At 45.6% G+C, this 17,794-nt stretch overlaps 1 protein-coding gene across 3 annotated transcripts in view; it reads left to right on the top strand.

The window, feature by feature from the left end:
• LOC120408463 overlaps positions 1-17,794 on the top strand; it is a 148,702-nt gene that overhangs the window by 115,784 nt on the left and 15,124 nt on the right. The window contains exon 7 of one of the 3 annotated variants that reach the window (XM_039545430.1): positions 6,226-6,291. The exons of the other annotated variants lie outside the window; for them this stretch is intronic. The gene's annotated coding sequence lies outside the window, so the exon portion shown is untranslated. The remainder of the gene's footprint in view (positions 1-6,225; positions 6,292-17,794) is intronic. 3 annotated transcript variants of the gene reach the window in all.

Here is a 17,794-nt window from a genome sequence, read left to right as displayed (position 1 = left end):
AGCCTAGACTCAGTTAATTGTTCGCCAAAATGTATCTTTGCAAGGAATTCACTCCCTGTTTCCCATCTCACAGCTTCCACTGTCTCCAGACCTGCCACAGCATCCCCCTCGCAGAGGCTGGCAAAGATTAGGCGGCGAAAGAAAAAGACAAGGGACAAGATGTTCGAGGAACGTATGGGCTGCTACCTAGCAGAGGCGGACCAGCAGAGCCAGTGGAGGGAGACCGTCTCTCTGTGCCAGCGCTCACACAGCGAACGGGAGGAGAGGTGGCATGAGGAAGACAAGCAGGCGACTGAAACGCTGCTTGGACTAGTGAGGGAGCAAACGGACACGCTCAGGCGCCTTGTGGATGTTCTGCAGGACCGCAGGAGGACAGAGACACCCTGCAGTGTATCTGCAACCGCACTCCCCTGCCACAAAGTCCCATACCCCCCTCACCGAAAGTAATCAGGAGGAGGGGTGGCCAGGGACGTGAATACTGTCACTGCACCACAGCACAGTGCTCAAGTACCCAAAAGCTCTCATACCCTACATTTGCCGAAGTCCTTCACTTCCACACTCACAGTAGTCCCAATCCCAGTCCCATCCCCTAACTGTCTACTTAATTAATAAAAATGCTTTGCTGTTAATTACTGTTTCCGTTATGTTTTTTCAAAGAAGACTGTGTTTGAATGGGGGGCGTGGGGAAGGGGGTGGTTAATTGCATAGGACATGTTTACAGTACTGATAAAGTGCAATGGTGTTCACCTTCCGGCTCCTGTGCACATGTTCAAGTATTTAGAATGCCTAAAATGCCCAGAAACAATTTATACAGCAGCTCAAATATGGAATTTTTTTTAGACTGCCACTGCACCCAGCCTTGAGTCCTTCAAATTCTAAGCAATATCCAGCTGCGGAATGCTGCTTCCAGTGCATTTAATCCACCTCCTCAATGGTTGGTCCAGATGAGGCCCCCCCCAGATGGGGCAGCTCCACCACCAGGGAATCCACCAGGCATGCCACCAGGCATTCCTCCTGCACTTTGGTACAGCTTGGTGATGATGGGGTTGCAAACCTTCTCCAGCTCCTTCTGTTGATGTTCAAACTCTTCTTTCTCAGCAGTCTGATTCTTGTCCAGCCAGTTGATAATTTCATTGCATTTGTCCAGGTACAGACACGGGGGCAGGATCAGCAGCGGGTCACACACACGGTGCAGTCAGTAGGCACCCTGGTCGGTTTTTGGAGGTGGTTTCCATGATCTGTGTGGGCGGGGGAGATGTGACTTTGCAGCAGGGGAGGGCGGTTACAGATCTTATACAGCGGTCCTTGTCCTGGACCGCTGAGTCACGCAGCTGAGGAATCTGTATCCGTCCTCCTCCACCACAAGGTCACATATCCGCCCGCACACAGAATTCCATAAAGAGGAATGGCAGGCTCCGTTGAAAGAAGCATTCCGGCACTGCAGACCGCTCTAGGAGCAGGAGCCTGTCATTCCTTGAGTTTAGAGGCGGTCTTTACATCACCGCACACCCTACCCAGCACAGCCTGCGTCCCGGTTTCAACCCTTTCACGAAAAGTCATGAATAAAGAAACCTTTGTTAAGTAATAATGGGACATGTATTTTATTTTTACACGTGTGCTGGAAGTGGGGGTAACGGGGTGAACGGGGTATGTAACCGAAGAGGAGAGTCAACAGTAACTGGGTAAAGAAACAGGGGCAGGTTCAGCTTCTCTGTAAAGAAACTGAACAGTCACAGGTCACGCTGCTCGCTGCTCGCTGGTATTTGAAGAGTTCCTTGTCGCTGTCCCAGGCGCCTGTATAGGGCTTCATGAGCAAGTGCATTAGCGGGCAGGCTGGGTCCCCGAGGATGACTATAGGCATCTGCACATCCACAACAGTTATTTCGTGGTCCGGGAAGAAGCTACCTTCCTGCAGGCGTCTGAGCAGCCCACAGTTCCTGAAAACACACACATCATGAACCTTGCCCGGCCACCCGACGTTGATGTTTGTAAAACGTCCCCTATGGTCCCCCAGTGCTTGCAGCACCATTGAAAAGTGGCCCAATTTCTCAGCAGCTGACTGTGGAAGAGGTGGACAATAAAGTGCGAGGAGGAGAAAACGGCGATGATCGCAGCGGGCTCCATGCTTGCAGTGCTGTGGCGTCCGCGCTGTCACTGACCAGAAAAGTGCATGAACAGATTGCCCGCAGGCGCTTTCAAGGAGGGAGGGAGGGAGGTTGTGATTGACGGTTCAATGACGACACTTACCCAAAACCACCCTCGACACATTTCTCCCCCCAGCAGGCATTGGGGGCTCTACCCAGCATTCCAATGGGCAGCGGGGACTGCGGGAACTGTGGGATAGCTTCCCACAGTGCACCGCTTCCAAAGTCGACGCTGGCCCCGTGAATGTGGACTCAGAAATTCGAATTAGTGTATTTAGTATGGATACACAAATTCGACTTCATAAGGTCGAATCCACAAATTCGAACTAAGTTGATTCAAAATAGTCTTGTAGTGTAGACAAGGCCTTAGAGTCAGTAAGAGGAGGATTAGGCTAGTAGAACTGATTTATCAGTGTGTTAAGATGATTGCTTGTTTGCCTAAGTCTCATATGTCTATCTATCCTTAAATTATCTACATAAATTATTACTTTCTCCAATTGCTGGATGTAGTTTTGTTAAAACTTTGTTAAATTGTCTCTCTTATTTCACACAATGTGCAGGATTTATTACTTGTTTGCAAATCAGCAGCATACAAAATGGATTTCTAGGTTGACAAGTACAAGGAAATGGAAAGATGAGCTTTTGCATAAACTGACATTAAAAAGTATGAGGGTTTCCAAGTACCTTATTGTACAAAATAGGAACAGTGTATTTATAGTAATAGTAATCAGCACAACTTATAGTGCATTAATTATGGAAATGGAATCCATATTTAATGTATTTGTAAATCTCTAAATATGTCAGCGTAATACTTTTCAGTATTACTCTGTATGATGGGGTGCATTTGTCCCACACTGGACAAGGAGGGGTGGACCCTGTACTCTGGGCAGAGGAAGCCAAGCCCCTTCACCTTTGCAGGGCATGCTCCAACTGGAGTGCCAGTATAAAAGGGAGTAACCCAGCTCAGTCAGGGCAAACTGCCGAGGAGAGAGGACACATTGCAGGCTCCCACCTGGGAGCTGCCGGAGCCCCAGACTGCGGAGGCCAAGCTCACTGAGACCCAGGTGACCACTAAGCTATCTGTGGACAGAACCATTGGAAGCTCCACAGGCTGGAGACAAAGGAGACTTGTGGACAATGCCACTGCAAGAAAGGGTAGGAAGTAGCCCAGGGGGACTAGCCATTAATTCGGTTGTAGGACCAGGAACTAAGACAGCGTGTTTTGGTTTGATCACCGCTGACCCAGTGGTGAGCACACTCACCTCTGAGTGGGCCCTGGGCTGGGGCCTAGTGGAGTAGAGAGAACCCGGGTCTCCCTACCCCAGCCACCTCCCCCCACCCCAGGTTGTGGCCTATTCCCCAGAGGCCACTAGGACATGCAACCTGTGCAGAAGGGCAGCCGTATTAACTCTGGCCACTAGGCCCTGCAGCCCTGAGGCAAAGGGCGGTCAGGTAGACTCAGCTGTGGGGATATAACACCCCTTCCCTTGCTATGAAGAGGGGATAGGGTGCACTTGCTCCTCAACACTGCTACTGTAACTCACCTCTAGTACTATGGATTTTCCATTTAAGTGATTTTCATGGACTGATTAGTTGCCATACATAGATTGATACACAGTAGCACAAAAAACTACCTACTGGGAATGAATTTGGCCTTGGATTTCGAGGCACTCTGAAATCTCCACACTTTCTGATGGTGTCATCTTGTCTAAACAAACAATGGAAGGGGGTACCTGTTTTCCTCTGCATGATGGAACCCCGTCTTGATTAGCCTACGTCCACTTTGGCCTTTGCCCTGGCACATAGCATAGCTTTGCAACATTTGATCTGACAGCCTGCTGTAATGATCAGCTTTACAGCGACACCTTTAATGCTGCATAGGCCTCCCTTAAAAATAGAAGCATGTTTGTGCAATTCTTCCATAAGAGCTGTCGTAACTTTTGCCATCATGTGATTTTTCTTGTCCATACTACTGGCTCTTTCTAAGCCACATCCAGGCTTTGTTGAGCGGGGTAATCTCTCTTAATCTCTGACAGTAGAAATCAAGTCCATAGTCCCCATCATGGTCACAGATTCCCTGCAAAGGTCAGCAGTACAAGTCTAATAGGTTGCAGGAGAAGATGACTGATGGTTTGAGTTGAAGCCCCCTAAAGTCAATGGGAGTCTTTCTTGGGCCCCAAGTTTGCTAATGACACTAGCACTCAAGTTGCAACCACTTCTGTTCATACCCAAAATCCATGCAAAGGCCATGGAATGGTGAGGTCAGCTCCAGATGATTCTTATTGTTTTTCCTAATTTTATTGCTAGAAATGTAAGTCTGCCCTTTTGCCACGCTTGGTTAGCTGCATTATAGTAGTATCAGTTTTTCCTGCAGCTTCTTTCTTCTGCCTGACACCTTTCATTGCAGCATGCTCTGTGGTCTATGCTCTGAGGCAATGCAGAATTGCCTGTTGTCCATGCCTGGTATCACTTACCAGAAGGCTGTGGGAATTGTGGGCTCTATGGAAATCACTGCAAGAGAATTCTACCAAGCCCAGTGATACCAAGTATGATTCTAACTTGTTAGCTGTATGATTCAGTGTTTCTCTCTCATTGTCTGCTTTGCGTGTCTACAATATTTACACTATCGAGATTGACGAAATTAAAAATAATGAAATCCAGCTGTAACAGCTTCTATCCTATTTTACAGCATTGATGAACTAGCCTCACAGCTGTGTGTAACTCTGTGCCACTTCTTTCTTAGTCCTTATGTGCCCCAGGCCCTCCAGGCTGGGAAGGATTCTTCCTCAGAGTTTCCAGCACCAGCTACAGGTGAGGGCCTTTCAGACAGAAGGATCTGCCTGGGGCCCTGCAGCTAATAGACTATCCACCCACAGAGAAAAGTAATCATACCAGCCAGGAGGAGCTTCCTCCAAAGAGAGGCCACTCTTTTGTTTAAAGCTGGACAGTGCTAGTTTTATGGAGCATTTTCCCTGTCCAGTAGGGACCTAGCACCAGATGTGGCTTTGTCTGGTGAAAATGAGAGGAGAGCAGAGGACACTGTGGATGCAGGAGGATGCCGGTGGGAGTGAGGGCAGCACCTGCGTACAGAGTGACACAAGCTGGAGCGGGCTCATGACGGTGGGCATAGCCTGTATTCTGGGGATACTCCAGTGGCCACTTTATTTCACAGCCTCCTGAGCTAATCTGTCTCTTACTTCTGAGACTTGGACTCTGATTTTGTTTTCTCCTTCAGTTGCTGTATTGCCATTAGTTCTTTGTCCTCTTCCTGGCCCTGCTCCTGTTACTGCAATTCTTCAGGAACCTCTCTCTACCCACCCATTTATGCTTCCCCCCCCCACTCTCCTTATCTGTCCACCTGAACCCTCCTCAACTTCCCTCTTCTGTTATCCACTGAACTCTCTCTTACTTCCAGAATTCCGCCTCTCCCCAACTTCAACCTCCAGTGACATCCCCCAAACCCCACCCCCTTAGAAATTAAAGATAAGGTTAAAAAAAAAAGGCCATAGCGCTAATGAGATGAGTACTTGCCCACTGATCACTCTGAGCCAGTCTGCCACCTTTATTCCTAGTGAGTAGTACCCTACTCCATGAGCTGTCCTATTGATTTAGCTTTCTCACAGGACAAGCACTGCTTAAAGCGAGTAAGGGGACTCAGAACTGGGTCTTGTTTTATGTTGTATCCCCTTAGCCTGTTTTGTAGCCTCGTTGATTGTAAGCTCTCTGGGGCAGAGGCTGAGTGTTTGCTATATGTTTGCCTACTATGATGGGTACTAACATAAAACCGGTAGTTAATAGGTAGGCTAGGCTGAAGCCCTGTCCCTGAAGGAGGAGGGAATGTTTGCGCCAGGAGAGTCAAGCCAAGGGAGACTTGCTCCTATCCCAAGTTCCTCTTCCCTGGAACAATTCCTTCCCCATCCCAAGTCCTGGTCCCTCCACCCCAGTGCTACAAAGTGACTTGAAATTAGTGCAATATATCTGATCGTTTTCTAAGACTGCACTGCTGATCTGGGTCTCTAGTGGGCAGCATTTTCCTTTCATTGGACTTCTGTTGCTGCTAAGCTCCTAATTGTCTGAACAGATGCGTCATATACAGCCCCCAGCTGATGTGAGTCACCAGAGCTGGAAGTGATTTCGAATCTATCAGGTAATTTTTTTTTTAAATTGTAACACATTTTTAAAATTGGGCTGCTTGAAAAATGTATTTGTAGAATGATACACACTTGAATAAAATCCTACATTTCAAGAGCACGTACGACCGTCTGCTGTGCAGCAGACTGGATTTTAAAACATCAACATGCCAGAAGAGATACTATTTTTCTCTTCACATTTATCTTGGTACAAGAGGAAAAACTAGAGCTGCTCTAAGTCTTTAGTTATGTAACTTCTGATTTGTCGCACACAGTTTCCAAAATAGCTGCACATTTTCAAGGCAGTGTCCTGAATTATTGTGCCTGGGGTCCCAGAGAGCCACACTGAGGTTACTCAGTTACGGCAAACTGCAAAGAATGGGGCAGACAATCCTCAAAACTGGTGGCTATTCCAATACTTAGATTTACCAAGCCAGCACAAATCAGCTTCTGCAGTACCTTACTGGTTACCCAGAAGCCCAAACACACTTCCCTTCTAGAAACCTAGCCTTGCACTTCCACCCAGACACCCAAGTCAAATATGATGGGGATTACCGAAAATCTTATTTATCATACAAGAAAGTTCTACCAATCCCAAAGGATCGGGCACATTACCTCCCAAGTTAGTGAATATTTCAGATCTTACCCAAATACACGCGTACAGCCAATTCTTATTAACTAAACAAAAATTTATTTAAAAACAACAGAGAGAGTGTATTGGTTAAAAGATCATTATACCTACAGACGTGAGTGAAGTTCTGAGATCAGATTCATAATAGAGATGGTGAGCTTTGTAGTTGCAAAGAGTTCATCCAGAATTAGTCCAAAGATTATAGTCCAATGTTCATAATCAGGGTGATCCAGATGGGAGTGGAGATCTCAGTCTTACGATTCAAGCTTCCCCTGCATAAAGCATCAAGCAGATCTGAGATGAAAGGATCAGGTCCCAAGAGTCTTTACAGTAACTCCTCACTTAACGTCCTCCTGGTTTACGTTGTTTCATTATTAGGTCACTTACCTAATAGAGAACATACTCTTTTAAAGTCCTGCAATGTTCCCTTATAACGTTGTTTGGTTCCCGCCCTGCTCTGCCCGCCCAGTGCTCCTGCTGGAGACTGGGTCGGGGCACGGGGGCTGTCCCGCTCCACCTGCCAGGCGTTCCAGCCAGGCAGCGGGGTGAGGGCATGGGACCTTGCCCCATTCCACCCATCCTGTGCTCCTGCCAGGGAGTGGGGTCAGGGTGTGGGGGCTTGCCCAGTCCCTGGCAGGAATGCTGGGCGGGTGGAATGGGGAAAGCCCCCACACAGCGACCCCATTCCCTGGCAGGAGCCCCAGGTGGGTGGAACAGGGCAAGCCCCTACACCCCGACTGGAATGCCCGGTGAGCGGAGCAGGGCAAGCCCCTGTGCCCCGATCCTGCTATGCCCCACCTCAGCCAAGCTTCACAATCATCACTGGTAAGTACAGTATTAAATTGTTTTTTCAATTATTTAAAACTTGTACTGTATATGTATATAATGTCTTTTGTCTGAAAAAAATTCCATGGAACCTAACCCCACCCTACTTACATTAATTCTTTATGGGGAAATTGGATTTGCATAGCATCGTTTCACTTAAAGTTCCATTTTTAATAACATAACTAGGACATTAAGTGAGGAGTTACTATATACAGTTTTCTAGCAGCCTCTTGACATGCAGTCCTGGGTGAACAATAGGCTTTGAAGTAATCTTCTATTTCCTAAACATCACCAGTCAGTTCACCACAAACTTTAAAAGAGACATATAGACAATGACATTATTTCACCCAAGAAATGTTAATATTTCTTTTTGATCTCTGAATCAACAGCTATAGTAATAGACAGGAACTGTCTGTTTACATGGCTAACATCTAACAAGATATAAACACATACAATTAGTATCACCTCTAATTTTCCAACAATACTGGTTTGCATTTCAAAGTTCTAGCCAATCTAACATGGAATGGCCCTAATTACCATTTACGTACTTTTCTAACGTCTCTAAAAGTCAAACCTGGGTCGATTAGCCTGAGAGCTGCTTGACCTTTTCTGACCATGTGTCACAATTATTGCAAAGATGTGGTCCTCCAAAATTCCCTCTAGCCCGCCAGCAGTGTGTGTAATTAATCTGGCCCTGCTAGGTGCTGAGCACTCACAGCTCTGATTGACTTTAGTTGGTAAATAAACAATGCTTACAACAGAAGCTAGGAAGAGCCCAAACTAAAACCTCATATCCAAATAGCTCAGAATATTGGCGTATTTTAAATCCACCTCCAGATTTGGCAGTTTATGCCCATTCCTGATTGGAAGATGATAACACATAGCTCTCATAGCGTTCTACAAAGGAGGTCAGTATCATTATCACTATTTTAAGCATGAGGAAACTGAGGCACAGGGAGGTAAAGTGACTTGCCCAAGGTCAACCAGCAGGCTAGTGGCAGAGCTGGGCATACAGTCCAGATCTCCTGAGTACTCTATCCTCCGCACCACATTAATCCACAAATAGGGTCCCCCTAAGTCTAAGACGTGCTCAGCACCTGTAATTTCCATGGAAGTCTGCAGTATATAACTGAAATCCATGGGAGTTTTGGTTATGCAAAAGATGCAGGATCAGACCCTTTGCAGGGACCCTGTTACAGAGTGCTGGGAACCAATACCTGAGCCAGCACACTTGTTATTTAAACACCCATTAATTCCCCCCACAATGGACCTGATGGGGCCTAATCAGTGGATTAGAATGGGCTGGGGAAGGACTAACAAGCAAATTGGCCCATTAACATAGGAGGCATAAGAAGGTACAGGAAAGAAGTGTGGGGGTAGAGAGGCAGGCTAGGAGAGTCAGAATGATCTCCAGGTAGAGAGCTCTTTTCTCCCCCCTCCTCAGAGAACTGAGGAGAAACTAGAACTGTAAATAACATGGTGTGTGGATCAGCAAGATGGTGAGAAGAGCAAATGTAAACAAACTGCACTGCAGTGTTTAATGACTGAAGGTCTCAATCTGTGTAGACAGAGCAGAAGACAGGAGCAGAATGTCACTTTGTCACAGGCACCTTAATGGGAGCTTTAAATGGCTGCAATGGTCAGCTAACCTCCCTGTTCCTAGCAAAGTTAATGCTGCTCTTCCTCCTTCTAATATAGGTCAGTTTAATTACTCACAGTATATTGAGTAAGGGTCTTTCAGATTAGGCCTTTGAAAGTCATGGTTCTATCTGGTCTACATGGGCATAAATGGACCTGGATCCGACTCCCATTGTAGTCAATATCAAAGTGATCATTCACTTAATGAAAACAGAATCAGATCCTCAAAATCCCTGGCAATTATCCATAACAGGCATGAGCCAGTGACAGCCAAAAAAATTTCCCCCTTCCTCCTTGCTGCTATGTGTGCCAGTTGATTGCTTACCTGCCAGAGGTGGCTTAATTTTAATGGTATGCAGTTGGTAAAGTACTTTGGAATCTTGTGCTGTGGAAGGCAACATATGAAAGCAAGATATTGCCATCATAACCTCAGGCTGTGAAGCCCTGAAAGTAAGATTTACCCAGGTTTGCCTTGGAGTAACCAACTGGCATTTCTCATCACACTTGCTCCACCAAAACCAAGCCAAGTGCATCAATTAAATGGCAGCTGAGCTCTTCTGAAAATCTGGCCCCAAGTGTGGGTGTGGACAGAGTCCTTCTGAAACTTCTGGACTTAATGTTTCACATTTAACTTTTCTGTATGTAGTTTTCTCTGCTATACTTAAAATAGATACGTTTTGTTTGATTTAATCAATGTAGAATCAAGACGTTTCATTGGAGGAAATACTGTCTGTTAGTCTGAAGAGGGCATCCTTGTCTTCCATTTCAAAGAACATAATAGAAAAAAAGTATTTCCGTGTTAAACAAAGCAGGGACTTTAGGTTGGAGAGGGGCAGACCCACAAAAACAGGGTTCCAGATGTTTGGTTTGGTTAGTATAATTCCTCACTTTGCCATAATACTAGGAGGGAAGGTTTAGTGGCAGTATATTTAAGGTGTCTGTCTCTTTTAGAAACTGACTTCTCTGTGGCTTTTCCATGGGCCTCTCTCTTGCTCTGCAATTTTGCAAGCAGTGCCTTCTGGCAGTCATGACCCAGGCAGGGACTCTTCTCCTCCTCCGTCTCCTCTGTGTTATATCTGAATAAACATATACCTTGTTTTACCTAAATCAGGATCTGTGGCATGTCCGTTTCCTGGATGAGCCAACACAGAACAGTCTAGGAACACCAAAAAACTCAGACCCAAAGGCAAAAACAGCTTAACTGCTGACAGATAGGGGAGTGGAGGAATCCAAAATAAATATTTGCTAGTGCCCTGGTATACTTTTGCTTATCTATCAGGTAGAAAGGAGCTATGTATTTGGACATAACAGCATATATAGTGTACATGGTGTATGAAGGAGGTTCTTTTTTCCTTTTGAGAATGGAGGTTGTATCCTATCCCCCACTCTACCTGTGACTCCTACATGAAGGCCTTGTTAATTAAACTTAAATTTGCTGGCAGATGCCCTAGTGTCGTAGAGACATAAACAGTGTTTTGAACACCCTGTTGTCCAGACCCAGCTTAGTCCTGTTGACATTTGCCATTAAACCATTTTCAGTATGGTTCAGCGTCACAAGTTGTCAACTCTGATTGTCAATAACAGGTACATTTCTTGTGCGGACCCAGCCCAAGAGAACAAGAGCGAACAGTGCAGCAGTAAAAGCATCTATCTGGAGATTCTAAGAAAAGAATATGATACAGCAGGTTCCTCCCTTTCCTAAATTTTATTCTTGCAGCCTTCTGTCAGTTGCTTTTCTTTTTAGACAATCCCATCTCATCCTTTTAAATTAAGCCTCTATATGTCACTTATGCCAATATTTACATCACTTCTGAATTTGGTCCTAAATCTTAATTCATCCCTCTCCTGATAGTGGTCTCCATCTGATTGTCACCGGTGCAGTAGCTGATTTAGTCAGTAACAGATTGCATCCCACTGCATCTTGACTAAAATAGAAAAATACTTCTCAAATCATATGCAATTAAGTCTGAAGCACTGAACTCCACAAACTTGGAACCACCTACAGGTTCTATTACAAATATTCAAGGTGGGGAAAGCTACTTCAGAGATTGGGGGGAGGGGTAAGGAGAAGGGTTAGAAGCAGATGCCATAGTTTAAAATGGAGAGAGAATGTTTTACTGTATTCTTTTCTGTTCTTGGAATGTTACATTACAGCAATCTGCCACCACAGTAGTAACAGAGCCTTTGCAATGCTAATAGGCACGGTATTTCCTTAGTACGTTATAAATCAAGTCTGTCTCGGCACATCATTGTGTGATGACAGTACAAATTAGATATTTAAAATATAGAATCATCTGGTGTTCTACTCAGAGTGCTTTGAGCAGATAGGCATAGGAGTGAGAGTCAGGAGACCAAGATCTATTCCCAGCTTTGCCACTTGCTTGTTGTGTGCCCCTGGGCAAGTCACATAGGCTGGGATTTTAAAAAACCACATTTGTGTTCGGATGGCTAAGATCAATAAAAAACAAATGTTCAAGTGAGTGAAATCCTGGCTCCACTGAAATTGAGTATTTTTGCTGTTTGCTCCAATGGGGACAGGATTTCACCCCATGCCTTTTTCTTACTTCACTTGTTTCAGTAAGGCACTACAAGCGGTAGGTAATTCATGACAACAGCTGTAAAAGAAACCTATTTTATCTGTCTCTGAGGATATATAAAATTTCCATTGTAAAACGACAGCCGTTTTTCTGATACCCTCCCTAGCCTCTGAGCCTGGTTCTATTCTGTAATAGGATTCAGGGGAATTTGTGACTGCTCTGTATGGTGTGTATTGGGATGCCATAGTGGATCAGGAGCCAGCTAGTGTTAAGACTAGGGGAAGGACTTTAGAAATGGAAATTTTAGATTGGAATCTAAATTCCTGACTGCCTCAAATAGTAAGGACATAGACTCATAGAATTTAAGGTCAGAAGGGACCATTATGATCATCTAGTCTGACCTCCTGCACAATGCAGGCCACAGAATCTCACTCACCCACTCCTGTAAAAAACCCCTAACCTATGTCTGAGTTATTGAACTCCTCAAATTGTGGTTTGAAGACCTCAAGCTGCAGAGAATCCTCCAGCAAGTGACCCGTGCCCCACGCTGCAGAGGAAGGCGAAAAACCTCCAGGGCCTCTGCCAATCTGCCCTGGAGGAAAATTCCTTCCTGACCCCAAATATGGCGATCAGTTAAACCCTGAGCATGTGGGCAAGACTCAGCAGCCAGCACCCAGGAAAGAATTCTCTGTAGTAACTCAGATCCCATCCCATCTAACATCCCATCACAGACCACTGGGCATACTTACCTGCTGATAATCAAAGATCAATTGCCAAATTAATTGCCAAAATTAGGCTATCCCATCACACCATCCCCTCAATAAACTTATCAAGCTTAGTCTTAAAGCCAGATATGTCTTTTGCCCCCACTACTCCCCTTGGAAGGCTGTTCCAGAATTTCACTCCTCTAATGGTTAGAAACCTTCATCTAATTTCGAGTCTAAACTTCCTAGTGTCCAGTTTATATCTGTTTGTTCTTGTGTCCACATTGTTACTAAGCTTAAATAATTCCTCTCCCTCTGTAATATTTATCCCTCTGATATATTTATAAAGAGCAATCATATCTCTCCTCAGCCTTCTTTTGGTTAGGCTAAACAAGCCAAGCTCGTTGAGTCTCCTTTCATAAGATAGGTTTTCCATTCTTCGGATCATCCTAGTAGCCCTTCTCTGTACCTGTTCCAGTTTGAATTCATCCTTCTTAAACATGGGAGACCAGAACTGCACACAGTATTCCAGATGAGGTCTCACCAGTGCCTTGTATAACTGTACTAACACCTCCTTACCGTTGCTGGAAATACCTCGTGAGGGATGCTGTGTGGAAAACCCTACAATGCATTCTCTTAAACAACATTTGCTGATCAACTTTCAGGTAATGATTAGTGAACAGCAAAAGGTTCAGAGCTAAGGCTGAGTTTAGATAAGTACACAGAAATGTGGGTACTTGTCTGCATGACCATCTCGGAGCTGTTTTTTTTTTTTTAAAGGCGGGGGGGATTGGAAATCTCATGAAAACTTCCTTTCTTGAACAAGTATTATGAGATTTCTGCTTCCATTAAGGAAGCACATAGTCAGTACTAAATGTGCTGGGTTTTCGTTAATTTGTTTAAAAATATGTATATGAACCTCAAAAGAGACTGGAATTCAGTTCATGTTTGGGGTTGAAATTTGAGTGAAAGGCACTTGTTCATTTGGGCCTGAACTTGCAAACCCTTATTTAGCTCTAGAAAAAAACTAAACTGAAGATGAATCAAAGGTGCATGCTCTTTAGTGTTTGGTGTGTTTGGTGTAATTGCTGAATTGGAGCTGTATCAGCATAAAGGTAAATAACCCAGTATGAACTGCATATAGGAAAATTGATATTGGTGGTATAAGTACTAGCCAGTGGATGACTATGGAAATTGTAGCTTTTTTCCATTCTGAATTCCATTACCTTTAACGACAGATGATTTAAGTAGACTAAGGGTATGTCTACACAGCAACTAGACACCCGCAGCTAGCTCATGCCAGCCAACTTGGGCTCATGGGGCTTGGGCTGCGGGGCTGTTTCACTGCTGTGTAGACTTATGGGCTTGGGTGGAGCCTGGGCTCTGGGACCCTGCAAGGTGGGAGGGTCCCAGAGCTTGGGGTCCAGCCTGAGTCTGGAAGTCTATACAGCAATGAAAGAACCACACTGCCTGAGCCCTGTGATCCCGAATTGGTTGGCGCGCGCCAGCCGTGGGTGTCTAGTTGCTGTGTAGACATACACCAAATGGCTCAGATGAATGTTATGAGATAGAGAGCTTTTCACCACTACAATAGCTCATTGATTCAAATGCATTTGCAGATGAGTAGTGAACAAAAGCCATTACTATCTGAAGTCACTCTGGCCTATGTGAAGTAAGTTAGTAGTCTTAGTCAAGTTCCCGCTGGTCACGTTTCCAGATTACAAAACCATTGGCACTACGCTAACAGAAATTCCAATAAGACTCCATTAGAACCTTTCAGCTTGCTTGAGTAGCCTCAAGAAAAAATAGCCCAACAGAGCTATTGCTCGGTCCCTTACTGGAAACAGTAGGACCCAGATGAAAAATTTTCCCCCAGAGTAATTACCATCTTAATTGGCAATAGGTATTTTGCCCTGGAATGTAACAAAGAAAACAACATTCCTGTAAACAGTGGGCAAGGAGAGGCAAAATATTACACCTTGGCTACACTTGCAAATTTGCAGCACTGCAGCAGGGTGTGAAAACACACCCTCTCAAGCGCTGCAAATTGCGGCGCTGCAAAGCGCCAGTGTGGTCAAAGCCCCAGCGCTGGGAGCGCGGCTCCCAGCGCTGTACGTTATTCCCCACAGGGAGGTGGAGTACGGACAGTGCTGGGAGAGCTCTCTCCCAGCGCTGGTGCTTTGACTACACTTAGCGCTTCAAAGCGCTGCCGCGGCAGATTTTTTGAAGTGCCAGATTTTTCACATGCTGTGAATCATTTGCAGCAGGCTGGGGATCTGGCCCAAACATCTCTTGCTAACTTACATAAGGTATCATTACAGGTAATGATTACTGAAGAATCAAAAGCTTCCACATATCCTTGGGAAGTACCAGGGGAACTGGTGGATTACAGATATCCTGCTGCGTCTTAGCAACACAGAACACTATAGAACTGACACTTGTTTAAAAAAAACCCAAAGCTCTAATGGATCTTATTAGGTGTATGCTTCCTCATGTTTTCATTGAGGTACAGAAAGAACAGAGATCATTCAGTTCCTCACACTTTGAAAATTTATGTACTAGGATTGGATTTAGAACAAATATTGATTGAGCTGACACGACAACAGGCAAGAGAGTCAGATTTTATATATATATATATAGTTTAAATTCTTACTGGATTTTTAAAGAATATAAACACAAAAACAAATGGAACAAGAGAAAGTTTCAAGTGCAAGATTGAGATTCTAGAAGGTTGCATGATCTAAAAGAGAAGTCTCTGGACTGAAATTCAAGAGATCTAGGGTGAGACCCTTAGCTCCATTCCTGCAGCTTTATGCCAGTTAGAGGGCTAATGCAGTGCAAAGGGGCCTCAAAAGCCCTATATCACTGTATCCTACCAGGAAAAGATTATTCTGGTTCAGGGAAAAATTATCCTGGTGGATGACGGCCATAAGGCCTCCCTCTGAGGAGTCCCTCACAAGTCCTGCTGTGGAGAGCAGTTCAAGTTGGGGTTAAGGGTGGGAGGGGCACTTTGGGGTGGAGCCCAAATATGTGTTATTGCTGAGTTTACAGGAAATGCTGAGGCCCGTGGTATCCATAGGAGAGCCCTGGGTGACACCCCCTCCCCAACCCCCTGCCAGGGATGTGTAAGTTAGGCCTGGGGCCTGCAGACCACAAAGTAGCCTAGGTTTGGGTGGGCACAATGGTGGTTTAACCCCCCTCCCCAGCCATCTTCCCCTGGACTGAGATTTCTGTGCTGCGCAGTATCTCACCCTTGATTCTATTCCTGGTTCCAACACTGACCTGCTGTGTGACGTTGGGCGAGTCACTTCTCCCGTCATGCCTCTGTTACACTTCCATCCCTTCTCTATCTAGTAGAGCGGGTCAAGAAATTTCAGATAAAAATAGCCTGTTTGCAAAAGTGAAAATCTTTTTTCAAAATTTCCTGTTTCTTCTCCCTCCCCTGAAAACAAAATAGTTTTCAGGTTTCACCTCTTCTGTTTCTTCCCCTGTTTTTTAGTGGCAAAAAGTTAAAGCAAAAAAAAAGAGAGGACAAAAAAGGGAAGAAATGGAAGGAGAGGAGGAGAAATGCCTGAATATTTCAAATTAACAAAAACATAAAAAAAAAATCCTTTTCCAGATCTGTGGAATGAAAGTTATTTCAACATTTCTGAATTTTTTGGTGAAAATCTGTAAAGCTCTGTTGCTTTGTCTGTTTAGACTGAAAGCTCTACAGAGCAAGGACTACCCTGTGTTTGTCCAGTGCCTAGCACTATGCAGTCCTGATCTGTGTGGGGGCCTCTAGATGTTAAGTTGATGGTAATATAAATACATACCCTCTTTATCAACTGTCATTATAATAAGTGTGTTCGATAGCCTCTGTATAAAACATATACATGTATGCACATTATGGGCTGCATTATAACCCACTAACACTGTTGTAAATCTGGAGTAACTCTACTGAAGACAATGGAGTTCACCTTTAAGGAAACGATTGCCACTGTCACCAGTCTTGTCCATTTCTGCCAGGTGCTGAGTGCCTCATCCAAGATGCGGAGTGCCATCAGCTTCCAAGTTCAATGCAGCACTTTGCATACGGTCCTTATTGTTTTGCACAGTCAAACCATATAGTGCAAGTTTTGAGTGTTTGACTAACCTCTGCCCAGTGACAGGAGGAATAGAGAAGGTTTCTTGAATGCTATTCCCAGGGCCGCCCAGAGGATTCCGGGGGCCCGGGGTCTTCGGCGGCGGGGGGCCCTTCCGTTCCGGGACCCGCTGCCGAAGTGCCCTGAAGACCCGCGGCGGGGCCCCCCCCCCGCCACTGAATTACCGCCGAAGCCGGACCTGCTGCCGAAGTGCAGCCCGGTCTTGGGCGGTAATTCGGCGGAGGGGGGCCCTCGCTGCGGGTCTTCGGGGCACTTCGGCGGCGGGTCCCGGAAGGGAAGGGCCCCCACCGCCGAATTACCACCGAAGACCGAGCTGAACTCGGCGGCGGGTCCCGCTCTGTCTTCAGCGGTAATTCGCCAGCGGGGGGTCCTTCCGCTCCGGGGCGGAAGGACCCCCCGCTGGCGAAGACCGGGAGCGGAGAAGCTCCTGCGCCCGGCCCCGCAAGAGTTTTCCGCCCCCCCCCCGGAGCGAGTGAGGGACCCCGCTCCAGGGGCCCCGAAAAACTCTGGTGGGGGCCCCTGTGGGGCTCGGGGCCTGGGGCAAATTGCCCCTCTTGCCCCCCCCCCCTCTGGGTGGCCCTGGCTATTCCTGCAAACCTGAAAAAGAGCTAGTCACTAATGTGCATTTCCATACCTGTGCATGTAGCAGTAGTCATGCTTATAAGTGTGTGAGAGTTAATGTTGGCATGGGACTTGATAATTTTAAAGTTATGACTTTACATTTATTGAACAGATTTTCTTAAAGTGCTCTGACATCTAGCTCTGCAAAACAATCTTGAATAAAATTGCTTCTTTAGTCTTGGGGTCTGAGCCCTTAAAGTGCAATACAATGTCAGAAAGTGTGTGCTTACCTAGCTGTTCACTTATATAGAATTATAATTTTAGACAGCATACTCCATATATAATTTTCAAATGAGCTAACCTTTTCTGAGCAGGTGCTTCTTTAAACTACACATGAGGTATCATCCAAACTGAACTCCTGTTTAGGGTTTAACTTTGTTGCTAACTAAATAGCACCCCCAGTCCAAGCTTTTCTCCTG

The sequence above is a fragment of the Mauremys reevesii genome, linkage group 1 (assembly GCF_016161935.1).
Source record: "Mauremys reevesii isolate NIE-2019 linkage group 1, ASM1616193v1, whole genome shotgun sequence".
Classification (NCBI taxonomy): domain Eukaryota; kingdom Metazoa; phylum Chordata; order Testudines; family Geoemydidae; genus Mauremys; species Mauremys reevesii.
This window is presented reverse-complemented; position numbering and strand designations above follow the sequence as displayed.